At 43.0% G+C, this 27,256-nt stretch overlaps 1 protein-coding gene across 1 annotated transcript in view; it reads left to right on the top strand.

The window, feature by feature from the left end:
- The first annotated feature begins 6,625 nt into the window (after positions 1–6,625).
- BMPR1A (bone morphogenetic protein receptor type 1A) overlaps positions 6,626–27,256 on the top strand; it is an 88,609-nt gene continuing 67,978 nt past the window's right edge. The window contains exon 1 of the mRNA XM_060241062.1: positions 6,626–6,956. The gene's annotated coding sequence lies outside the window, so the exon portion shown is untranslated. The remainder of the gene's footprint in view (positions 6,957–27,256) is intronic.

Below are 27,256 nucleotides of genomic sequence, written 5' to 3'. Positions count from 1 at the left end.
TTATACTGAATCAGACCCTCGGTCCATCAAAGTCAGTCTTGTCTACTCAGACTGGCAGCGGCTCTCCAGGGTCTCAAGCTGAGGTTTTTCACGCCTACTTGCCTGGACCCTTTTTAGTTGGAGATGCCAGGGACTGAACCTGTGACCTTCTGCTTACCAAGCAGATGCTCTACCACTGAACTACCATCCCTCCGCTAATATTCATTGTGTTCCCAGTGGGACTTCAGGCAACTGTTTCTTGAGGAGTCCCCCACCAAAATGATTTGTGATACCGTGGAAATCTTATGTTCAAAAAGAAAAAGTGACAACCTTACTACACTCAGATTCTTGGGCATGCTTTTTAAATCCCAGTTCATAAATCTGATTTTAAATGGGTGAAGCAGCTGAACTGGATGTACATGTAACTATAAATTTCAAAGTATACTGTGCCAAAAATCAATAAGGAAAATTAGGCAAGGATTTTTGCAATTGCTGTATGAAGGACATTCAAATAAAATGAAAACACCAAGGCCCTAATTCCTTAGCCAAAATTCTATGTTAAAAGAACATACCGTAATTTACTCCATTTACAGGAACCACCTCAATTTATCTAACAATTGGTAGGCAGCATTTTATTTCATTGTTAAAATTAACTTGTTTCACCATACATAAATCTTTTTATAGTAAAAAAAAAATAGCCCCCTGTGCAAGCACCAGTCATTTCCGACTCCGGGGTGACGTTGCTTTCACAACATTTTCATGGCAGACTATTTACGGGGTGGTTTGCCATTGCCTTCCCCAGTCGTCTACACTTTCCCCCCAGCAAGCTGGGTACTCATTTTAAAGACCTCGGAAGGATGGAAAGCTGAGTCAATCTCAAGTCGGCTACCTGAACCCAGCTTTCGCTGGGATCGAACTCGGGTCATGAGCAGAGAGCTCGGACTGCAGTACTGCAGCTTTACCACTCTGTGCCACAGGGCTTTTTTAATAGTAAACATAAATGTTAATTATTACAGAAACAGGCAAACTTACCTCTGGCAATGACTGGTAAAAGAAACACAGCATTTTTATATATATTCTAAAATTCTTTATATTGTTGTTACTACCAACAAAAGTTCAGCTGTCACCTCCCATTCCAAAGTGGCTCTAAACCAAAGTGGGAACTCTTTCTAGAAGCCAACTCACACTTTGGCTGCCGGAATGTGGTGAACTCGACTGTTCACAATGCCCACCAGTGTTCCTGCAGAATTCTCATCAAAGGCCAGCTGCCAATAAGTGTCTTCCGCAGGATTCCCAATCAGTGGCCCTTTAGAAACCACTTGACTAAGAGGGCACTCTGCCATCGGAAACTGTTACTATATCCTGAACAACGGTCTAGTCAGCTGCAAAGAAAAGAGAGAGAGTATATCAGAGCAGTATGAAATTCCCTTTCCAGAAGATTGTTTAAAAACTTTTAAGTGCAAAGCAAAACTAGGCAGTCTTTAGGATTCCCACCCCCCCAACACTTAATAGTGCTACAAATTTTCATATTTTTGAACCAGATATTTCCTCCTTTCCTAATAGTGCGCACATTAGGAATATGTACTATGGCAATGACTGTGTTAGTGATAATACCTATCATTTTAATTGTATATTAGAAGACTGAGTTTATATATATATGTAGTCCCCTGTGCAAGCACCAGTCGTTTCCAACTCTGGGGTGATGTCACATCACAATGTTTTCATGGCAGACTTTTTACGGGGTGGTTTGCCATTGCCTTCCCCAGTCATTTACACTCCCCCCCCCCCAGCAAGCTGGGTACTCATTTTACCGACCTCGGAAGGATGGAGGCTGAGTCAACCTTGAGCTGGCTACCTGAACCCACCTTCCACTGGGATTGAACTCAGGTGAGCAGAGTTTAGGACTGCAGTACTGCAGCTTTAACACTCTGTGCCATGGGACTCTGTGTGTGTGTATATATACATATATATATATATATTGCATGGGGAAGTGAGGAGGGATACACTGTAGGATTGCATTTTGTAGGGTATTGTCATTTCTGACATTTTAAAAAGCAATGGTTTATTACCCTATTATGGAACTGTCATTTTCTCGAAAAAGACTGTATTAAAATTGAGTCAAAAGCAGATTGCAAACTTCATTAAAATGACCAAAGGCAACTGGTTAAGAGAAACACTAGTTTCAGTTAATGAGAATTCTTCATTCTACAGAAATTGATCCAATAATAAAGGAGTTCTCAGATTTTATTATGGCTTCCCCAGAATCGAAGTAACATTGTTTGCACCATTAGTGTAACAAAAAAACAAGCAAGCAAAGAAAAAAGGCAAAAAACCCGCCTTCCAATCCAGTATTATATATTATATTTTATCTGGGGGGTTTTTTCATCATAGAACTCAGGATGTTATGCAGAGGGCTCTCATTAGCCCTTGCAACCAAGTGCCAGTCAGACACAGGCTTATTTAGCTTCAGCAAGATTGATTTATCACATGCCTTCAAGTAGGTTTGCCAAATTCCATGTGGGGCCTGAGGATCTCCTGGACTACAAGACCACACCAGAAAATCAGTTCCCCTAGAGCAAATGGCTTTGAAGGCTGAACTCTACGGCATCATATTCCATTGAAGTACCACCCTTCCCCAAACTCCACCCACAAATTCCCCAGGAATTTCCCAACCTGGAGTTGCAACCCTTCCCTTTAAAAAATTAAAACTGGAATGATTCATTTGATCCATAGCCCAGAATACTGTTGTATGTTTCAAGGAGTCTTATCTTCTGGGTACGACAGTATGCTGCTGTTGATCCACAAAGCTCTTACCGGTTTTGCACCATAAATACAAACCAGAGTCCACATTTGAACCATCGCTATCAGTAATATCAGTTATGATTTCCTGCCAAGTTTGAATGGCAACAATGCTTAGAATGGCATTCTTGGGAGCAGGGCCGGATGAACAATTAGGCCAAGCAGGCACTGGCCTATGGGCCCCCCCACGCCTTTAGGGGCCCTGGGCTCACTTCTCTCCCCAGTTTCCCCCCTGCTTGCAGCCCTGCCAGCCTGCACATGCAGCCAGCAACTGAGCTGCTCTTTGCCCGACTTGCCTGGTGTGGCTGATGCTGGCATCATCGCCAAGTTTGCCTCTCTCTGGCTCTCTCCCACAGTTTTGTCAAAGGGACTTTAGAGAAGGTGCCTGCAGGCTGCAGCAGGAGCTGCAGGCAGTGGGGCGGCTGCTCCAACTCTGAGACAATTTGTGAGGGGGCCCCCCAAGATTTTGCCTGCCTAGGGGCCTCCACAGGGTTTAATCCGGCCCTGCTTGGGGGGTTGCCTGAAAGTTATGCAGCTTGTTTTCCCTGAAAGACCACTGAAGGCCAAGCCTGTGTGCTTCCAAGGAGAACTGCGGAATTTTCTTCTTTAGGTTTTTGTTCAAAAACCGCATAGGGGAGAACCTTATTTCAGTCGCAGTGTATGTATGTATGTTACCGCATGCTCAGAGTCCCCGAGATGGAGTAGGATAAATTAAGCAAAAGTTTGAAGAAAAAGGATCCAGATTTCCAATTGAGCTGTGGTTGACAATCTCCAGGTGGCAACTGGAGATCTCCCCCAGATTACAACTGGCAGAGATCAGTTCACTTGCAGAAATGGGCTGCTTTGGGAGGGGAGCTGTATGGCACTATACCCCTTTGAAGTCTCCTCCCTCCTCAGGCTCCAACCCACAAATCTCCAGGTATTTCCCAACCTGGAGCTGGCAGTCCCAATTCAAACTAGGGTTGCCAAGTCCAATTCAAGAAATATCTGGGGACTTTGGGGGTGGAGCCAGGAGACATTAGGGGTGGAGCCGAGATCAAGGCTGTGACAAGCATAATTGAACAAAGGGACCACACACCTTTTCAATTCCTTCCTTCCATAGGAAATAATGAAGGATAGGGGCACCTTCTTTGGGGGCTCATAGAATTGGACCCCCTGGTCCAATCTTTTTGAAACTTGGGGGGGGTATTTTGGGGAGAGGCACTAGATGCTATACTGAAAATGTGGTGCCTCTACCCCAAAAAACAGCTCCCCCAGAGCCCCAGATACCCGCAGATCAGTTCTCCATGATTTTCTATGGGAATAAATCTCCATAGGGAATAATAATAGTTCCCAGCAGACATTTCCCTCCCCTCCCCCCGCTTTCTAACGACCCTGAAGCGGGGGGAGGGCCTCCAAACCGGGGGATCCCCTGCCCCCACCTGGGGATTGGCAACCCTAATTCAAACTGTTCTTTAGTCTAGCCAAGTGTGCCTCACAAACACAGCTTGCCCAAAGAGCTGCAGTAAATAATGGGAGAGCCCCCAATGGCTACAGAGATTCACTGGGGACTTCTTCAGACTAGGGTTACACACTTTGTACAGATAATGTTCAGTGCCCCAAGTTTTAAAAGATATAATCTGGAGTGCTATATAAATTAATACATTTGATTAATACTGGGGCAAGAGTTACCAACCTTCAGGTTCTCCCAATGTTACAACTGATCTCCAGACTACATTTCCCCTGCAGGGGTAGCCAAACTGTGGCTTGGGAGCCACATGTGGCTCTTTCACACTTACTGTGCGGCTCTCAAAGCCCCCAACACCCCATCAGCCAGCTTGGAGAAGGCGTTATTTTTAAATCGCTTGGATCAAGCATTTAAAGTTGCTTTCTTTCCACCTCTCCATCTCCCCTTTATCTATTTCCCTTCCTTCCTGCTCCAAAACATCTGACGTTTATGCCTTGTGGCTCTCAAACATCTGAAGTTTATTCCATAGGCTCTTACCTTAAGCTTGTTTGGCCTGGAGAATACGGCTGCTTCGGAGGGGTGGACTCTTACATCTCATGCAGTCCACCGAGGGCCGGCCCTGCCACTAGGCAAAATAGGCAATTGCCTAGGGTACTGTCTTCTGGGGGCACCAAACTGGGCACCTCCCCATGTGACTCAGCGATATTATCAGTGCAGGAGAGGGGGCACCAGAAGTTAGCCTCGTCTAGGGTGCCAGACGGTCTAGAGCCAGCCGTGAGTCCACCACCAGCAATTCCCCAAGCCTAAAGGGGCAACCAGGGGGAATATCACCACTAGGCAATTGCCTAGGGCGCTGTCCTTCTGGGGGCACCAAATTGGGCACCATCCATGCGACTTGGTGATGTTATCAGTGCAGGGAGGGCACCAGAAGTTAGGGTGCCGGGCTAGGGTGCCGGGCAGTCTAGGGCCAGCCCTGGGAATACGGCTATTTAAAAACAAACAACCCCCAAAGCATTTAAATGGGTTCTTTTTTTAAAAAAATATCCCTTCAGTGTTGCATGAGATTGTCCACTGGTGTTTCTCTCAATATAAACCTATCATCTAGGTTGGTTTGACTTTTCTGAGCTTCGTCCCTTATTTTGCTCTTTTCCGACTGCTGAGGCGATTTCGAATTTTCCTGTAGGATTCTTTTGGTTTATATTATTCAGTGGGGAGGGTGGGGTATAACTCCAATTAAACATAAACATTTTTTTTTTACCATTATGATCGTTTTAAAATTGTCGCTCCTGCAATCATCCACTGCCATTTCATTTCTGAAGAAATCACGCTTTCGTTTCCTATTGTTTTTAAACGATAGCCTTGTAAAGCGCTTTGGACCTTTCCAGTAGGAAAGCTGAAAGTGTATTTAAAGGCTGCAGTCACACACACTAAATAATGCTCTTTTAATCCACTTTCCAATTGGATTTTGACAGTTCACACAATAAAACCCAGTTGAAAAGTGCATTGAAAGTAGACTGGAAGCGCATTATTTAATGCGTGCGAGGGCAGCCTAAGTGTATTTGGAAAAAAAGAAAGATGCCTTGTGGTGCGTTCACACGACACTAAATAAGGCGTTTTGCAATGGAGTTTTTGCTATTATTGCACAGTAAAAATCCAGTTGCAAAACGCATTGTTTCGTGTCCGGCGAATGCACTCTTGGGGTGCGTTCACACTATGCTAAATAATGTGTCTTGCAACTGGATTTTTACAGTGTAAGAACAGCAAAAACCCAATTCCAAAAAGCATTATTTAGTGCAGTGTGAACGCACTCTTGGTGTCAAAAGCGGGGCTGAAGCGAATTCTGCCCTACTTTTATTATTTTTTTTACTTTAAATCACCTCAGGGAGGTTCGCTATCCCTCCGCTCCGCCTGCTTCCGAAGGGAAGCCATGGCGGGGAAGGAAGGCGCGACGCCTCCCAAGGTCGCATCAGCGCTCCTTCGATCCTCTCCGCCGGGTTCTTATGGCGAGACCTCGGCAAAGGTGCCTGGCCGCTCCCGCTTCGCTGGCCCCCGTGACGGGAAAGGAGAGCCCATAAGAGGCCGCCGTCCGAAACCCTTTGCAGCACTAACTCGGCTTTTTCCGCCACGGAGCGCAAAGCAGCCCCGACGCCTCAGCTGGGGCCAAAAAAAAGGCCGTCGTTGCCGCCCGGGGCCCACTTTGTGCGTGAGCGCGCGCCATTCGCGGAGTTCGCGTCGGCGGCGGCTTCCCATTGGTCGCTCGAGGGGGGCCTGGTCCCGCCCGCTCCGCGGAGGAGCTGTTTCCACTCCCGACGACACCCGTGCAGTGATTGGGGGACATCCCCGGCGCGCGCTCCCGACTTCACAACTCTTTATCTGCCTCCTCCCCCCCCCTCCCTCCTCCTCCTCGCTCGCGCTCTGTCGCCCGGCCGCGCCTGCGCACACGGGGGCACGCCTGCTGAGGAGAGACGAGCGAGCCAAGTGCCTCGACGGGCGCCGCAAGCTGAGAGGCCCCGAGCCCGCGTCGCCGCCTCCCTTCGTTCTCCTCCCGCCTCTTCCTCGCCTTCCGTGGAGCCTCGTCTCGCCAGGGCCGCGGAAGGCGTGAAGGCCCGACGCCTCCTCCTCCCCCCGACCTCCCCCGCAGTTTCTCCCCCAAAAACGAGGAGGGAGAAGAAGAAGGAGCAGCAGCGCGTCTCTCGCCTCAGCCGCCCACAATGACGAGCCCCCGACTCGGGTAAGCCAGCCAGCCGCGCTCCGGGGAGGCCCGAGAATTGGGGAGGCTGCTGGAGGAGGAGGAGGAGAGCCAATGGCGGCGGGAAGGGCTGGCGCTCTCTCTCTCTCTCTCCCTTTTTGTTTTTGCAGACTTCGGATTTTGGAAAATTCTGGATTTCATTTTTTTCTGAACCAAAAAGAGAACCCCCCCCCCCCTTTGCAGTGTAAACCAGCCCCCCTCCCCCTTGAGAAAGGTCCTGTGATTTGGGAACCATTGGGGAAGGACTGCTTCCGGGGAGCGCTGGTTTCCCCGCCGTTGAGGCTGCGGAGAAGCTTTTGTCTGAGAATCGGGTCCCCCTCTCGTCTCTCTCCTTTCTCCCTTTTGCATAGCTGTTTTTTATATTATTGTTGTTTTTGGTTGTCTCAGATTTAACTAACAATCAAGTAATTCTACCAGGATCGGCTCAAACTTTTGTCTGCGAATCGGTTAGCCCTCTTCTCTGTCCTTCCCCCCCTTACACATTTATTATTATCGTTGTAATTAATACTATTATTATTATTATTACTAGCTGTCTCAGATTTAACTACTACTATTAGCTGCCTTGGATTTTACTACTATTACTATTAGCTGTCTCAGACTTAACTAACACTATTACTATTACTAGCTGTCTCAGATTTTACTACTATTAGCTGTCTCAGATTTAACTACTACTATTACTACTATTAGCTGCCTCGGATTTTACTATTATTACTACTATTAGCTGTCTCAGATTTAACTAACACTTACTATTACTAACTGTCTCAGATTTTACTACTATTAGCTGTCTCAGATTTAACTACTACTATTACTACTCTTAGCTGCCTCGGATTTTACTACTATTACTGCTATTAGCTGTTTCAGATTTAACTACTTCTATTACTACTACTACTACTACTATTACTACTATTAGCTGTCTCAGATTTTACTACTATTACTACTATTAGCTGTCTCAGATTTAACTAACACTTACTATTACTAACTGTCTTGGATTTTACTACTATTAGCTGTCTCAGATTTTACTACTATTACTACTATTAGCTGTCTCAGATTTAACTAACAATCAAGTAACCCTGCCAGGAATGACTTTCTTGGCAGCCTGGGGTGGCCAGCTAACAAAAGACAGCTTCCATTTACTCTGTTTTCCTATATTGCTCCTAATGCCTTCCGAAGATATATGCATGGACGTGTTGGCAGCTTTTTGTTTAATATATGAGTCTGTGCTTGGTCCTTTCAGGATCACTTGCAGGGGCCTTGCCTGCGAGAAGCTGCCCTTTTCTTGCCTCTTTTTTCAGTCTGGTGTCAGTTTTATACTTTGGATGCCTTCCTGGAATCCAGCGGTGCCTCTTTCAGCAGGGCCCCCCTCATTGGTAGTGTTACTTTTTAATTAACAGAAAAGATGTCACATCCTTTCTGCTAGGCCTGCCAGAGTAAACAGTAACTATTAAAGGAGATAATAACTGTTGCAATTAGAAACATTTGTGGAGCTTCAGTTGTTGGCTATGCACAGTTGGGCTACTTTTTTGCAGTGGGATGGGGGAAAGGGTTAGGAAATCCAGTAACAGTCATGGTAGATCATTTGGAAATTAGATCAGAAGGACTTGTTTCCAAGAAAGGGATGGGCTGCTAGACTTTTTAAAAGTGCTAAAATGAGACCAAATGGCCCTGGAAACATCATGTTCTGTTTTTCTGTATATAGAGGTTCTTCTTTCTGTCAGATAGTCATGGTTAAATTGCTTTAATTATAAGAGGATAACTTTGGTTGCTTATATATTGCATGATGAAACTCAGGTCTGCCTTGATCTTGAGCTTTGTGCTTGCCAGTTGTGTATCTGTAAGAAATTGGGTGGCAACTTCTCCATAAAAGGAAAGTTGGCTAGTGTAAAAAAGACAGTAGGTGATAGAGGTGGTTGTTGTGGATGGTATTGTATGGTAGTACTGTGTGTTCTAGTCACTGGCAAAGCATGTTGCGCTACCAGGAGTGGCCAGCATTCATCATAGGTGCTAAAAGTTACCTGGCAGTGAAAGGGTGTGTTATACCTGGACAGGAGGAACCTTGGGGTTGAGTCAGCTCACATCTGTCTGTGGTGCTATGTTTTCTACTTCCTAGCTCAGTGAAATAGAGGAGAAAGCCTAAAGAGTTGCATGGTGTGCATTAATGCATCCTAGAGAATCCCCTCTTCATTTTTAGGTCTGTTTTGTGTGGCTTCTTTGCCCAGGTGGACTGGCTATCCCTGTCTTACATTGGTTAACCGTTGTCCTCTCTTTTGTAGTGCAGTCCCATTCAGTTAACTGCAGTGTAAGCCCATTTGCTCAGCTAGAGTAACTCTGCACTGTTAAGTGTAGTAATACTTCACAAGAAGAGCACTTTCCAGTTAGTCAGTAACATTTACGAGAAGTCTAACAGATTCATTTTGTATTCCAGATACATGACTTGACTTGCAGTTGGTAACATTCTCCTCTAGAAATGATGAGTTGGCATAGGCCCAAACATCCTGATCCCGTGCTCCTTTTATGTAGGATTTTTGAATGCATCTGAAGTTCACAGATAATAGATACACATTTGTTTAAAACTTGGTTGCTGCTCTTCTTGAAACAGAACACTTTTAATCCAAAAGAGATCAGTACTCCCAGAAAAGAAAAATCCCTAAATAAACCTTTATTGGGCAACGTGTTTGTGTGCTGAATTCAGTCAGTGTACCAATTTCTTGCAATATTCATTTGTACCCCAGTGTTTTACACTTGTCTTTAAGTCCAGTTGATTCAGGTGGAGTTTACTGCTATGTATATATATCTTAAGATCCCAGTTGTGGGGATACAAGAAAAAGCCATTTAGCCTGAAATGGAGGAATGTGTTGAATTATTTGGCTGGGAAAATACTGAAACACCCTAGTATATCTTCTCCTTTATTCTCAGTCATAGTTGTAAGAGCTCCTGCATGCATTTGATGGTAAAAATCTGCACCCTTTGCCTAGGGGTCTAATTTCCAGACATGACATGTCCAAACCTGATTCCTGGATACATGTGAAAATGTTGCATGTATACCAAATAGTATGATTAAGTTCCTTGGTGATCTGATGGACAGCACTTAACTTTCTCCTATGTATGCATTTGCCTGAATTGTTAGGGAGTAGAATCCATGAACAAGCCAGTTATATAACTTGCTTGTACGTGTATCTGTGCATGAGAAACAAAACATCCCAGGCCTTGGGTTTTTCCATCAAATCGTTGGCAGGAAAAAGTGCTGTCAAATCACAGGCAACTTATGGTAATGCCATAAGGGTTTCAAGGCAGGAGATGTTCAAAGGTGGTTTGCCATTGCCTGCCTCAGAGTAGCGACCTCCTTGGTGGTTAGGGCTGACTGTGCTTAGCTTCTGAGATCTGATGACATGAGGGTAGCGTGGGCCATCTAGATTAGGGCAAATTGTTACTTAGTTCTTTTCCCCCCTTAGATCATGTTATCTGAAACTAGTGCCCTTATTAGTAGAAGAACAAAGTTTTCAGTCCTGTGGCAGCTTTAAGGGAGCCAGTTTGGTGTAGTGGTTACGTGCGCAGACTCTTACCTGGGAAAACCGGGTTTGATTCCCCACTCCTCCGCTTGCAGCTGCTGTGAGAGCCCTCTCAGCCCCACCCACCTCACAGGGTGTCTGTTGTGGGGAGAGAAGCTATAGGAGATTGTAAACTGCTCTGAGTCTCTGATTCAGAGAGAAGGGCGGGGTATAAATCTGCAGTCTCCTTCTTCTCAAGACCAACATAGCTTTATTCTAGGTATAAGCTTTCGTGGACTCAAACTTTGTTCTGTTACTTCAGACCGACATGGCTACCCACCTAAAATAGTAGAAGTTTTACCATACAAGCAGGTGTTTCTCTGAGAAAGGTGGAATATAAATAAAGTATAAATACATAAACATTTAGGGGGAATGTTTGTTTATTTATTTATTTAGAATTTATATCCCGCCCTTCCCACAAGTGGCTCAGGGCGCCTTCCAACAATAGATCCGACATAAAAATTAAACAATATTTAAACATGTAAGGAATTAAACATTTAAAACAGATAAAATCTTAAAAATTAATAAATATTCCAAATATATATAAAAAGAAATCTGGCAAGTTGCATTAAATTCTCAAGCTAGGTGTAAGCTAGCCGGAAGAGGGTCGTTTTACAGGCCCTGCGGAACTGAACAGGGTCCCGCAGGGCCCTCACCTCCTCCGGCAGCTGATTCCACCATGTAGGGGCCATAACAGAGAAGGCTTTTTCTCTGGTGGATTTCAAGCGGGCTTCTTTTGGCCCAGGGATAGTAAGGAGATTTTGTGTTCCCGACCTCAGTACTCTCTGGGGAACATGTGGGGAAAGACGGTCCTTCAGGTAGACAGGTCCCAAGCCATATAGGGCTTTAAAGGTGATAACCAGCACCTTGTACCGGACTCGGTATATCACTGGAAGCCAGTGCAGGGTCCGAAGACCCAGCTGAATGTGTCCCCACTTTGGGAGACCCAGTAACCGCCGGGCCGTGGCATTCTGCACCAGCTGCAATTTCAGAGTTCGGGACAGGGGCAGCCCCATGTAGAGGGCATTACAGTAGTCCAACGTCGAGGTGACCGTAGCATGGATCACTGTTGCTAGGTCGTCGCGCTCCAGGAAGGGGGCCAACTGCCTTGCCCGCCTAAGGTGAAAAAACGCGGACTTGGCAGCGGCTGTTATCTGAGCCTCCATCTTTAAGGAAGGCTCCAATGACTTCTGTTGGCTTAATGACTTCTTTTAAAACTTCAAAATTCTCATGTAGCTAGATCGCAGTAGGCAGCCGTGTTGGTCTGAAGCAATAGAACAAAGCAGTAGACAAGTGCACCTTTAAGACCAACTAAGTTTTATTCAGAATGTAAGCGCATACGAAAGCTTGCATTCTGAATAAAACTTTGTTGGTATGAAAGGTGCACTTGTCTACTGCTTTGTTCAAAATTCTCAATAACAGATACTGAAGAAATGTGCATGAAGGCTTCTGCCCAGAATAATACTTTGTTGGTCTTAAAGGTGCCACTGGACTCCAGCTTTGTTCTCCTGCTTCAGACCAACACGGCTATCGGACGTTTTAAAAGAATATTGTTATTGAGAGTTTTGAAAAATCAACAAACAGAGAGACCTTAAAGGTGCAGCTTTTTGAAGGACATTTTTGTGCTGGACTTAAGTTGCAAATACTGAAGTAGCAATGATAAGGCTGCCTTTCAGGTATGATAAAAGTTGGACTAAGATATGATTAGTCCCCACAAAAGTTTAGGTTGTATTTAGCATAACAAAAAAGAGTAATGGGAAAGGTTTTTGAAGGCCATCCTCAAGACTACACAGACGGCAGGAGACAGATTGCAGGAGAGCCTGCTTTAAAGAATAGGAAGATCAGTCCATTAATGATTTATGTTCAGGTTAGAATAACTAGAACAACTTGCCAATTCGGGGTTAATTTCCTTAAAAGATAGTAAACCAGAAAATGGACCACCCATGTGCATATGCCTGATCTGGTGTTAGACATTTCAGCATTAGCATTTAATTAAAAGTATTTCAGGATATTATCTTGATAGTTGAAATGCTGCTTATGACTTTGTTGAGTTTAGTCAGAATACTGTGGTACTTGAGAAGAAACACTGGGCCCTTTTTTAAAAAAAGAAAATTTGTCAAAAATAAGGTAAGGCAACCTTCCCTCTCCTTTTGTAGAAAAAGCCTTAATTTCACTATGTGGGAAACATGTAACCAGTCTTTCCTGCATCAAAACCCCAGCACTTTAAAAGCAGCCCCATAGGACTGCTAATTTGATTGCGGAGGTGATTATTTAATCCTTTATTCCATACCTCCCCCCCATTTAAATTGTCTCTGCCAACTTGCTCAGTTTCAGGAAAAGTTAGGTACAGATGATATTGCCATAGGTATGGGGGGAAATGTAATATAAATCAGGGATAGGGCATTGGAGGAAAAGGGCCAATTACTCACAAGGGCTGGAGATCATCATGGCCAATTTGATCCTTAGCTATATCTCTCCCTAAGATTTGGGGTATATGGTAAAGTTGATTTTTTAAAAATAATATATTCAATATATATTGTAACCATCAGCTGCCCTTGGGGACCATGTGTTAGTCCCAGCCATTTGGAGAGATGCCATGGACAGCACTCCTCCACTCTGAATAATTATTGGCAATCTTGATATATGCCTTTGATTTGGTATTACAAAAACCATAAGTACCGTTTGTCTAAACATCAGACTTGAAGGCATGTTAGGGTTGTTATGGACAAAACAGCAGCAAGAATTGCGTACTGAGGATTAACATTGTGACACCGGTTGGCCAGTCTATCTTCTATGGATGTCTCCAGATGCTGTGTTTAAGCCTAGTAATATCACATTTCATAATCCTGCAAATCTTTATTCTGGGCAATGCGGTATCCAGTCCACTGCATGTAGAGATAGGATGATAGTAATACTTGAATAGCTGGGAGGACCATGTAGCTGCCACCTCAGATTTTAAAGGGTACATGATATATGCTGATTATGGGAAGCATAGTCTGAAAAAGAAGATAGTAATTGAAACCAAATAACTTCAGGCAAGTGTCTTGAGAAGTCACTATGGCAGTGAAGTTCAGTTAAAGCAGACCTGTCCAACGTGACACCTATGGACCAGTTGTGTTCTCTGACCTGTCTGTTTGCAGCATCTTGAGTAGACCAATATATCCATGGTTTTGCAGCCCTTCTCCCATTTTTGTCCAAGGCCAATGAAAAAGAGCAGAGAATCTGGGAGGTTGCCTACTTCACTGTATCTGCATGTTATCTCCCTAACATTTGGGGATATATGGTAAAGTTGACACTCATTTTTTTTCCAGCCTGTTGCTGCCAGCCGACTGTATTGTTTGGGCTGGCAGTATAAAAGACTCCTTCATTGGTATGACTTACTGAGAGAGTGAAAGCGGAGCATGCTGATGCTGAATTTAGTGAGGGCGAGGGGTAGAAGAAACGAAGAAAAATAGAGGTTTTGGGACAAAAAAAAGTGACGAACAGAGTGGGACTGCAAAGGAAGCTGTGAGGTGGTCAGATATTAAAAGCAGGAATGAATGGGAACGATGAGAGAATATGGTAAGAGCATGCATGGAGACAGGCCTGGGGACAGAGGGGGGGTATCTTGAATATAAAGATACAAAGAGACCTGTAGGCTTGAGAAAGGAGGAGGAAATAACTGAGAAATGCAGGTATAGAGATGTGTGGGCTGGGAGAAGAGGTCAAACTGTAGATAACTGTAGCTGAGGAATGGTGTTTCAGAGACATCTGTTGTGCAAGGAGAGGAGAGTGCTATGGGGGTCATAGAGGGAAAGGAGATCATTGAAATATAGATCTGCAAACATTTGTGACTAGAGGAAGCAGAAAAGGGATAGTGGATGAAGGTGCAGAGAGAGGGAGCTATTGGTGCTGGGAGTTAAGAGTGCTGTGGAGTAGAAAGGAAATGAGAAGGTTCAGAGAGATGGTGGATCTGTTTTAACAGAATGATAGCAGAGTTTAAATTGTAGCGCAGCTGTGCTCTTCTGCAGTTAAGGGATACAAAAGCTCTTGAAACAATTTCAGTTGTACACCACTGAATTAAGCTTACATTTGCTTCGGTTTGGGAGTTGGGGTAGTGAAAACTGGCGCTGGGCATTTCTTTGCTTTACCTCGAGAAGCCTCATTATCATTTCTCTTGAACCTCTTTGCGGACTGAGTGCTGGTTGGGTAGCAACATCATGCAGCCATGAGGGAGAGGAAGTCGCCACATCATTGGTAGAACCATGGGTTCTCTCCATTAGGTGACGTGTATATAGTTTCCACATTGAAGTGACTCTGCTGAGTGAATGAAGAATCATGTTTTACCTACTATGGTATATTACTACTTCAATCCTGGAAAAATCCCGTATACCTGAAACAGAAGCATTTCCTAGATTCCTTTCAAGGAATGAGAAACAACTGCACAGTTGTTATGCTGTGTACGTGATGGGGGAGATGGAAATTCTTTTTATACGTCTGGGATATGCACTAGGTATTGAAGACTGTAGGTATGGAAATGCACATTGGTAGGCATATCATGTTTCCTGTGGGTTTTGCAATAAACTGGATCTTACCAGCTTTTCTGCTGGTGCAAAATAGAGGAGGAATGATCTTAACCTGATCCTCCTTCTCGTTGCATTCTCATCCTGTGCAGATTGTTCTTTTTGTGTGTCTGGGTCCCTGTGGGTATTAATATTTCTGATATGGTCTCTTCAGGGATTGGAAGGGGCTTCTCTAGTGGCAGCTGAAAACCTGGTAAAATGTAACCCTTTGATGTTAGATGTTCCAGAAACTCTGAAGCCAGGGTGGGTACTCAGTCATTTGCTGTTCTTACTTTAATGTAAGTGTTAATAATTGATGTCAAATAAGTCAATGTCAAATCTGAATTCTTGCAAAAACGTAGGTAGGACTTTTATCTTGGAGGCTTTCCAACTACAAAGCTTGATGGTTTTGTTGTAGAATGTGAATTTATAATTGTACTCCTCTTTGTCATTTGAGTTATAATTCAGGGGTGGAAATCACTGAACAAAAATTATATCTGAAAAATTTGGTTCTAGTTTAGGTGGTTGCGACATACAAGAAATAAAAAATAACTTCTGTTGCCTAAATAAAATTCTGTCTAGCCGCAGCTAGCCAGCCAAATGCCTTAATGGTTTGTTGCTATTTCTCCCACTTGTCTAGAGTTACAATGTCAGATTGTTTTTGCATGGCCACTCAGAGTATATACTGTGATATTTGAGGATTTGGCTTGTGTTTTGGATGTAGAAAAGGATGTGTTCAGTGGTGATGTGTCAAGCAATTCTAGAATCTTTGGTCCAAAAACTAAAGGGGTTTTCACATAACATGTCTTTACCATCAAGTGATTGTTTCCACAACTGTTCTTCCAACACAGTGTAATGAGGATCATGTACTGGAAGAAAACTTTAAGATCTATTGGGAAAATGTGTTGGAGGAGTAAACCCTTATGTACTTCTAAATATTTTAACTAGTATATTACTACTACTTTCATAATTAGTGTGTTGCCAAGAAGGATATATAAAACAAGAAAACTTTTGTTTCCACAAACCTTTGCTCATGGAGCTGTTAGTAAATATCTTGTATTAATCGTAACAGAATGTTGTAAGCTTTGAGAAGAAATTTAAGAATTCCCAGAAGTGTCGCAGTATTGCATAACGTATAGCAATAAGCATGTGATCATTAATGTGGCATATAATAAAAGCAGCAGCACGACTCCTCTGAAGTCTAGACTGTGATTTGTAATCTCTCCCACAACGTGCCAGCTGAATCTTTCAGCCAAGCCGTAATTGACTGCAAAGAACTAGGGAATGCTTTTTGCAATAATTAAAAAAAATCTAACCAAGCTTTTGGGTACATTTCAGTCTAGGTTGATTAACTTAAAGCAGTGCAACTTAAATAATTGATTTAAATGACTAATAAAGATTGTTTTACATTATTTATTTAAATCAGGTTTTTAATGCATATATTTTAAATATTAGGCATATTGAACAAGTGTGCATTCTCAATGGTGGGTATAGATAAATAAAATCTTTTAGAGCAGGGGTGGCCAGTGATAACTCTCCAGATGTTTTTTTTGCATACAACTCCCATTAGCCCCAGCCATTGGGCATGCTGGCTGGGGCTGATGGGAGTTGTAGGCAAAAAAAAAAAAAAGATCTGGAGAGCTACCATTGGCCACCCCTGTTTTAGAGTACTTAAAAACTGGGGTGTCAGTAACCTTCTATCAATGGGGGCGGGGCTTACACCATCCTAGGGTTGGCCAGGTATGGTCCATTTCACATACTGGTGACAATCATACTGGGCTATATTGAGATTTTTTAAAAGTAGAAGATGCATGTACACATGGATTGCGTCCGCTTTCTAATTCCAACAGCAGCTGCCTGCGACCAAAATCCTATGCTGAGGATCAGAGGATTCTTGTAAACAAATCCATTAAAATTGGAAACTTATCACCATTCCCATGACCAACCTGATTTTTTACAAGTGTTTTCTTTCTCTCCAATAGAAATAATTGCATTGAGTATGCTAGGAAGAGAGATGTAAAAACCCAGGGTGGGGGGGAATCAGGAACAAATACAGCTACTCTTTTACTAAGATACATTTTGGATGGTGAATGTTCTGCCCTTTGTTTTTTACAGGTAACTCTGATAATTTTTCTGCAGTGCATACTCTATTCACACAGAGCAGATCCCACACTTAGTAGGTCTCATTGTTTTGGAGTACCTGAGAATACATGCAGAGTATACCCAACATTCCTTGCAGCTGAGCATGACAAGAGAAGATGATGATATTAGATTTATTTCCCACCCTATACTCTTAATCTCAGAGCAGTCACAATCTCCTTTAGCTCTGGCAGAGGTTGTCCTTGAAAGGGCAGCTGCTGTGAGAGCCCTCTCAGCCCCACGCACCTCACAGGGTGTTTGTTGTAGGGGAGGAAGGTAAAGGAGATTGTGAGCTGCTCTGAGACTCTTCGGAGTGGAGGGCGGGATATAAATCCAATATCTTCTTCTTTACCTTCCCTTCTCCCCCCCCCCCACACACATCAGACACCCTGTGAGGTGGGTGGAGCTGACAGAGCTCTTGCAGCAGCCACCCTTTCAAGGACTACTCCCACGAGAGCTATGGATGACCCAAGACCATTCAGCAGGTGCAAGTGGATGAGTGGGGAATCAAACCTGGTTCTCCCAGATAAGAGTCCGCACACTTAACCACTATATCAAACTGACTGGATTAGATTTGTGATGGTACTTGCATCTATTTAAACACGACAGTTGTTAACCATTATTGATTTTAATTCCTTATACCCCATCCTTTGAAAGAGCTGTAGCCTGTCCCTTGTTCTCTCTGCAGCTTTGTCTTGGGAGGAATGATGAAGACTTGCTATAGTCATGTAAGGTGTACAAATCAGATATGCATTAGGTCAGCAGAGTTTAGAAGTCTCCATGTTCTCTCAGCCATTTTTGCTTGCTTGAAAGGTTTTAAAGAGTCTGATTTTGTCAACAGCTGTAATAAAATGGACATGTTGTGAAAAGCTAAGAAGCTATTTCTGAGAACTTTAGTCACTATATATGCATATATTTATTTACTTCATTTTCTGGCAGAGACTATGGCTATACCAGTTTAAGACCCTAGTTTTAGAACTTCACATTTGCTTTGAAGATTTCAAGTACTTCCATCTTGCATTTACATAGTAGAGGTATTATTACATGGTTAGTGAAATTATTTGGTGCCGAAAGAGTAAAATAATAGAAATTACACTATTAGTTGCCAAATCAAACATTCCTATAACATTCTGAAGTGAGGAACAGAAGTTGCTCTTGACATGTGTTTGATTTTTGGGGGACAAGAGATTATTAATGTTATAAATATTAAAAGATGTGTGAAAAGGAAGGTATGTGTGCTGCATACAGAATGTCCTGGGTTCGAGCTTGGGCATGCCCAGTGGAAAGGATCTCAAATAGCAGGCTGGGAAGGGCTTTTTCCTGCGAGTGTTGGAGAATACTGTGCTATGTAGGTTGATGATTTAAACTTAGGCTGGATGTTGAGAGTTCTTCAGTCTTCATAAGCACTGCTATAAATAAAAACTAATTTGAGAGAGTAATTATATAGATAGGAGCAGATTTTTTATAAGAGATATCATTTATTTTTTTTGTATCTTCCCCACAAGATCTTTCCAATATAAATCCTTTGGCTCCCCTTGAAAACAAAAATTCAGAACTCTGTTCCCTAGTAAGATCGGAGACAGCCATGGAACTCACTATTAGAATGAGACAGTGGTCTAGTTATTTGGCAGCTTCTTTCAGCCATGGCTCAGAAAGTCACTACCATCTGGGAATATATGCCATGCTTAAAGGACATGCTATATTTAGGATTTCTCTGGCCAAAGAACTATGAATAAATTCTCAGCAGTGCAGTTGCATGCATAGAGGGAAGTCTATTATTGTTAGCATCCCGATCCTAAACAATTATGCCCTGTTCCAGAGAGGGCAGTTTGCACATGGAAGCAGTTTTTGCTTAAGTAATACCAAGTCGATTGGGAACAATGTGTGCAAAAGGTTTGATAGGCACAGGTCTTCCTCTGTATTCAGCATCTCATCTGTAGATGCAGGGTGACTTATAGGGGCATCTAATTTTTCCTCTCCCCTACTAGTTCCTCTTTTCCTTTCCCTGAAAACTGCTAATGTAACTTAAGAGCCACATAGATGTCAGATGTTTGAGAGCCACAAGACATGAACATCAGATGTTGGTAGAAAGGAAGGAAAACAAATAGAAGGGAGGAGGGAGAAGTGGAAAGAAAGCAACTTTAACTTTTAATGCCTTCTCCAGACCGCCAACTGGCTTGGCCTGGAGACATAATTTAAAGAGAAATGCCCTCTCCAAGCTGGTCAGTGGGGTAGTGGGGGCTTCATGAGCCACACAATATGTGTGAAAGAGCCACAGTTTGACCACCCCTGTGCTATAACCGCTCTGCTTTGATTCTTTCTGCAGCCATGTGCCACAATCCATTTAGAAGATGTTTTGTCTTAACTGCAAATAAGCAAAAGAGGCTGCTTATTGGAAGGAAAGTGTTCATTTTAAAGATTTTCTATTTATCAACATGAAGTCTTCAATGAGACATAGCAAAGTCTAATGCAGGGGTGTTGAACTGATTTGTTTTGAGGGCCGGATCGGACATAAATGAGACCTTGTCAGACTGGATCATGCGTGTCAAAGATTTTTTTTAAAAAAAATAAAACATGCTTAAAATATTAGCACTCCTGCAGTACTTTGTATATTTAACAGTCTCCAATAACTGACACCTCTTACTCTGAATTATTGCATCAAAACCTGTGCTTTAGCAATCTTGGGTATACTGTTCTATTGTAGCTGTAAGTTGCAAGCCTACTTTTGATTTATTGACATTCATTACAGAAATCTCATGGTCATTGTTTTGAGCCTAAGACCCAGAAGAAAACATGAAATGACTGGGCATTGTGAGCTTTTGTACATAAGTTGCCTCATGTGCTAGTCGAGAACATGTGAACGTACCATGACACAAACTTAGGGCTATGTGTTTGTCTACAAAGCTATAGTCTTCCTCAGAGAAATAAGTACAGCTCCTGTGAGGCAGTGCAAGAATAGAGAGACAGTGATGTATGTATAGTGGTCAGTATCTGCCTACTTATATGGGAAGCCTAGCTTAAAAATCCCCCAGTCTACAAAGGAAATATACTGGATGAACTTGGTCTGGACACACACTCCCAGCCTAATCCACCTCACCGACTTGTTATTACTCATCTAAATAGTTCACATTGCTTTCCTACTGAAAAGGACTGAATCATGAAGGCATGAATAAAATAAAAAGGGACAGGCAAACCTAGTTGTACCCAGGAGAGCCCTGAGCAACTAAGTAAGTGACATGGGTGTGTGGTAAAGGGGAGAAAAACACTCAGGCTCTTTGTACAAGAAAGTGTTAAACAATGAAGCTTACAAAAATTCTTGAGTGTATTATATAAAGTTCAAAACTGCAACAATATTAATAAACGTTAATACAGTACATCTATCTATAGCCAGTGAAAATGAAACACAACTTAAAGGAACAGGTAATCCAGAAAAAAATAGGAACCTGTTGCAGAATTAGTGGATGTCCTCTGATCCCAGCATTGTGTAGTTCTATTCTTCTCAATCTGGGTATCAATCCACTATTTCTGCTTTTCCTAGGACTGCTCTGGCATAATTAGCCCAACAAAAACCACACATACTCTTTTCTCTCTCTGTAGCAAGGCAAAAAGCTCATTCCTTGAATAAAATTTTGCTGGCCTTAAAGGTACTTAGTATTTCTCCCATGTGATTGAAAGAACTGGGCAAAGGAAGCTCTTGCTCTTTCCCTCCCTCCTCAGGGTAGGAGGAGGGGAAGGAGCCTCAGCCTCTAGAAGGAAGAGAGGTTTGGCTTGGTAGCTCTATTGTGCAATTGAGAGCCTGGCAAAGCAAGCGGCCCCTCCCTTCCCAAAAGAGAGGAGCTTCACCCACTGGAGAAAATAGTCTGCTCTGTAGCTCCTGTGTGATTGAGCAAGCCTGGCAAAGTAAGCTGTGATGCAGAAGGAAGCAAAAGCTGTGTGTTTGACACCATTGGTCTAGTGGATTTCAGAAACAAGGCTATCATAGAAAGTGTTAATTTCAAAGATGCCGAATATTGCTTCCTTGAGTTAAGAGGCAAAAGTAGGATTGTTACAACTAGAAGTGAAACCCCATGCCTCTGTTTCTTCAAGAAGGAAGTGAGACATCTTCACAGCTTTATGGCAGCATACCTTTCAGAGCTCTTGAACTTTTGTTCTCAGCACCTCCAGTTAATCAGAGTTTTACAGAGCAGTCCTGAACAGAGTAGCATCCTTCTCAGCTTATTGACATCAATTCATGAGACACCTAACAGTCCCCCACCTTGTTAGGGCATTTGGTTTAGCTCGCCTTAATGCCATTCCCTTTGAAGTATTACAGGGCAGTTTAGTCATATTCCATATTCAGATAGTCGCTGCCCTTGCGGTCAGGGTAAAATTAACACTCTGTCTTACAAAATATTGGAATGTAGGGTGTTTATGAACCACTGGATGTCAGTGCTTTTAACATGCTCTTTGTTTAATAAACTTGAAGGGAATAATATTCTCTCTCTCTGCTGGACAGTGACCCAAACACAACTACTTGGTCACCACATTTCTGTCTTGCATATATTCTTACAATCATTGCTGAAGATTATCTGATTACTGGAGCTTTGAAAAGGAACACAAGTTAAATAAGTTGACTTTAGTGTATGTGGATGTGTGCAGCTATTTAGGATTGCATGGTTAATAAGCAGTTAATTTAGTAAAACTCTTTAAAATAGTCAAAATATAATGAAATAGTTTCAGAACTGGAAGAAATTCTATTACTAGAAAGCTTCCTTTTCACTTCAGTAATTTTAAAATAGTCCCCCCCTTTTATAAAACACCGGTTGTTCAGTAAAATAGGGAACCATTGCTTCATATAATCCTTTAAATATTGTGTTTTGTGTTGGGGCGTTCAAGGTTTGGATAGGTAGGCTTCAGAGTTGCATTCGTCAGAAATTCTAGGTTGTCTATGTTTGTTTAATGTTAATGTAGGCTAAATCAGCCATCAGTTTACTTCCTGCCTTTTTAGAGCCCGTGCTGCATTACTACTTTTTCAGTTCATACCTTTTAAATGCAAAATATTGGTTTGTGTGGAAAACTCTTCTGGCGTAAAAAACAAGAATAGAAAGGGTAAATTCAGCTGAGGAAGGTCAAACTACAGATGGCAACTTTAAAGTCTGAGTATCTCCAATAAGGAGAAACAAGAAGAAAGCAGTTTCAAATGCCAAATTAAGCATCTGTTTAGCAGCTGTGGAATCTTTATTAATTAACTTAAGATGTGACACTCTGAGTTTCTGTGTGTGTGTGTAGGTTTATTTCTCACCCTATTCCAAAAGCTGAGGGTGAGTTAGTTTTTATACAAATTGGAAATATATTGCCACTCACCACAATCTAAACTATATTCAATTACTTAATTCATTTATTGCCCACATTTCTCCTGAAGGAGGACCCAAGGCTGCTGACAGTATTCTCTTCTCCAGTTTACCTTCACAGCAGCCCTGTGAAGTAGGTTAGGCTGGGAGAGTGTGACAGGACCAGGGTTACCCAGTGAGCTTCCATAGCATGAGGGGGGATTTGAACCCGAGTCTTCCAGATACTAGTACGACACTCCCAACAGCTACACCACAGTAACCATACCTGTTCTTTTCTCACCTTCTCTTCCTCACCCTTTCATATTGTAGCCATCTTGAACCACCCCAGTATTCCAAATATTTATAAGAAACTTCCAAAGACCCCTTTTACTGAAGAGAGAACTCCCAGACTCGCATTTACATTCCTCTTCCCAACAATCCAAATTCCAAAGCAGGAAGGCCCTTGCCTTCCTTAGCCCCCATGGGTGTAGAAATATTAAATGGGTGTAGAAATATTAAATGTCCATGGGCAGGCAGCTGCCTCAGTGCACTTGCTGTCATGCCTATGCATAACATTATGAACTTCCACTGTTGACTACAGATCTGAATTCTGCCAGCATCTCAGTTTCCATCTTTTTAGCTCATTTTCAAGTAGCTTGAGTAGTCTTACTTCACGGTTTCAGATGTGGCTATATTTAACCAACAGAATGCTATAGCAAACAAAAGAGTGAATCTATTATTGTTTTCTGTTTAGGATGGTTAGTTATTGTTGCATGAACCAGTAAGTGATGGAACTGAGTGACAGAGGAGCCAGCCAATAGGATGGCAGGAGAGGTGTTTATTTGTGAGGAGGAAGGGATGGAGAGTCCAGTCTTCCCTCCAGGCATCCATCTGTCCTCCTTTGTGACTCAGAAGCAAATAAAACAGATAGGAACCCTCGAACAAAAGAAAAAATCCTGTCTTGTTTCTCACATCCCCCCTCCTTCTCAGAAGATGGAAACAGAGAGACCCGTTTTGCCTCCTGACCCCAAAGTGGCAATCAGCATTTCCCTGGGCCACAAGAACTAAACACTGATGCAACCCTTCCTGCCCTCCTTCTCATGGTCTGCCTAGGTTCACAGAATCAGCATTGCTGTCAGATGACCATCTAACCTCTGTTTAAAAATCTCCAAAGAGGGAGAGCCCTCCACCTCCCAAGGGAGCCTTTTCCACTGAAGAACTGCTCGAACTGTCAGGAAGTTCTTCCTAATGTTGAGCCAGAAACTCTTTTAATTTCAAACCCCCACCATAATGTCAGTATTGTTTCTAGCACTTCAGAGGACACATACATATTTAAATGATTTTGTCTTTTTAATGTCTTCATTTAAGTATTTGACTCAGCTTGTGTAAACAGATCTGCCTTGACTAGTAATTTATTTATTGACTTTATTATAGCCCTCCTTTCTCCCTTGTGGGGAGACCAAAAGTGATTTAAAGCATTCTTGTGAACACACATGAAACTGCCAGAAGAGCCAGTTTAGTGTTTTGGTTGTGAGCGGTGGACTGTAATCTGGTGAACCATGTTTGATTCCACCCCTCCACGTACAGCCAGCTGAGTGACCTTGGGTCAATCACAGTACTCTGAGCTCAAGAGAGTTTTTTCAGAGCTCTCTCAGCCCCACCTACTTCACAGGGTGTCTGCTGTGGGGATAGGAGGGGAAGGGAAGCCACTCTGAGACTCCCAAGTGAAGGGTGGGATATAAATCCAACTCTCCTTCTTATACTTAATCATCAGACCATTGGTGTATCAAAGTCAGTATTGTCTAATCAGACAGTTGTCAGCTCTCCAGGGTCTCAGTTAGAGGTCTTTTGCATCATTACCTACCTGATCCTTTCAACTGAAGATTCTGGAGATTGAACCTGGGACCTTCTGCATGCCAAGCAGATGTTCTGCCACCGAATCACAACCCCTCTCCTCCACTTTATCTTTGTACCAGCCTTGTGAGATATGTCAGGCTGAGTGTGTATAACTGCCCCCAAGTCATTCAGCAAGCTTCCATGACACATGGAGGATTCAAACCTGAATTTCCCAGCTTGTTGTCTGACCTTCTGGTCGCTACGCCATTCTGTCTTGTAGTGTTCAAAATCGAATGTGCTTTGTGAGAAGAGCTTTCAAGAACATTTACAAAGAGAAAAGTTGTAATGTTTGTACAAAATTGGGATGACGAAGAAGACATTAACTTGTATGTATTTTCACTCCCTGACATTAAATGAACTCTGAGTCGTTCACAGCTCAACAGGTATTTGCACTGCCTTTGTTGGGCAGCAGTGCAATCATAGAGGCAGTTGGGTGAGAGACATAATATGACAAGACAATGCTGAAAAGCTATACAGGCACCAGCAAAAAGGAATTATGGCTTACAAAATGAAGCTGTAATATAGCCATCCTTTATATTGCTATTCATTGTATCCAGCTGGGTGACAGTGGTACTCTTTGCACCCTCTAACTTAATTTTCTGATTAAGAATATTTGGCTCCACAAACTAAGAAACATGAGCATGCACTTTCCATCTCATGGAAAATAAACACGTGCACACTACTAGCTCATGCTAGTTAAAAAGTATGTGCATTTAGCCTTCAAGTAAACCATCCTAGGCAGTCTGACAACTCTGCTTAGTTTTATTTCAGTGAAGCAGCAGTCCGCTACAGCCCTCTAAGTCCACAGTAAGTGTGAAGGTTTCCTGTATTCACCAGTTCAAATTACTCCTGCATAAAGAACGAGTAACTTGCGAGGTACTGAGCTCAAATACTTTGGCCATCAAATACTTTGGCCGCCAAATGAGAAGGGAGCACTCACTGGAGAAGATCCTGATGCTGGGGAAGACAGAAGGCAAAAGAAGAAGGGGATGGCCAAAGATGAGATGGTTGAACAGAGTTACTGATGTAACTAACACGAATTTGAGCAGACTTCGGGGGATGATGGAAGACAGGAGGGCCTGGTGCGACTTTGTCCATGGGGTCACAAAGAGTCGGACTCGACGGTGTGACTGAACAACAACAACAAACAGCTTGAAAAGTTGGATGGAATATCAGTAGCACATACTACTATTGCTGCAAAATGGATATCAGAGATGTTGTTGTTTGACATCCCTGAACTGCGGTCTAGAAGGAGTTACCTAATGGAGCACCAATCTGAAAATCCCACCCCTCTAAATCTCTCCCTCTTGGACTCTCTAATGCCAGAGTCGCCAACTTTTTTGAGCCCGTGGGCACCTTTAGAACTCTGACACTGGGTGGCGGATGCAGTCATAAAATGGCTGCCACAAGAAGTGGAGCCAGGAGTGAGGTCATGCATATCTCTGATAATGCTTCAATACTTCAGGCAGAAGCTCTGTTTAACAAAGTGTCTTAAAATGAGCATATTGTTTAAAAATATTTTCTTGCATGTTGAAGCTTATCTTCAGTCACATAGTGAAGATCCTTGTGCTGTGGTGGCAGCTGTTGCCAAAGCAGCTTTTTATCTGCACAGCCAATCAAGCTGTGCTGGGCAAAAGTCTCACCTGGCCATTGTCCAAAAACGTTAGGTAAGTGCCAGGAAAGATTCCTGCAGGTGCCCTAGCACCCACGGGCACCACATGGGGGAATCCTGCTCAAAAGAGATTGGACATTTTCCCCTTTCTCCATTTATTTCACTCCATTTATTACGTCACTCAGCCGCTCTAAAAACGATGTTCCTTCTCCAGTCAGTTTAGTCCTCATTAGGCTAGTTTTGTATTTGTATTTTCCCCCTTTGGTTAACTTCCAAAGTTCTTTTTCCACAATCCTGGGAATCCCCTCAATTATGCATAAAAACCTACCTTGTCTGTGGGTGGCCTCCTTTTTGCTGCTTTCATTAGCATTAGGGGGGAGCAACTGCTTTACTGTTAAATGTAGTGCATGCAGACAGTCCATAGAGAATTTTAGGAGAGGGACACTAATTTGGAATTTCCATCCGACCCCTGAATCTCTTGTTCCAGAATTCTGTAAACTGTCTCTGGGCTTGAGCAAGTTATTCCCCCCCCCCTTCCCCTTCCCGGGAATGTTGCATAGCTGCTCTGAACATTCCATCCATTTTCAGTCCTCAGATAATTTTTTGAAGCTTTGTTTCTTAGTTCATGAAATTGTATTTCCACAATACTTCGGAAGTCCCCTGAGGGTAAGTAGGGATTCCCTGCCTTGTCTGCAGGTGGCCCTGCTCTCCACCCCCTCCCCCAATCCTGTGAGCACCAGGATCTTACAGCCAGTTTCATCAAGGTCTTACCTATTGCTCTCAACATAGGGATCTAAATAATGAATACAGATGACAAAGCCAACCGTGTGGTATTTTTTTGTCACTCTTCCCTGCATACAGTGTGAGAGAGGGGCCTCTTGTTTATCTCTAGTCATGCTGAGGGTAACCTCTTGCAGTCACCTCTTACCAGGGGTGTAATTCTAGCAGGAGCTCCTTTGCATATTAGGCCACACACCCCTCATGTAGCCAAGCCTCCAAGAGCCTTGTAAACTCTTGGAGGATTGACTTCATCAGGGGAATGTGCCTTAATATGCAAAGGAGTTCCTGTTAGAACTGCATCCCTGCCTATTACATCACAAACAAAACACTGTCTGTGTGTGTGTCTCTCTCTCTCTCATATAGTGACATCTTTTGGTTGATAGTGATAAAATCAGCAGGTTTTAAAGGAGCAATTTTAGCATGGCTATGCCCTCTTTTTCAGGTGCTACACTGGAGAAAC

The sequence above is a fragment of the Heteronotia binoei genome, chromosome 6 (genome assembly GCF_032191835.1).
Source record: "Heteronotia binoei isolate CCM8104 ecotype False Entrance Well chromosome 6, APGP_CSIRO_Hbin_v1, whole genome shotgun sequence".
In the NCBI taxonomy this organism is placed as follows: Eukaryota; Metazoa; Chordata; class Lepidosauria; order Squamata; family Gekkonidae; genus Heteronotia; species Heteronotia binoei.
Note: the sequence above shows the minus strand (reverse complement) of the source record. Positions and strands in the feature narration are given on the sequence as shown.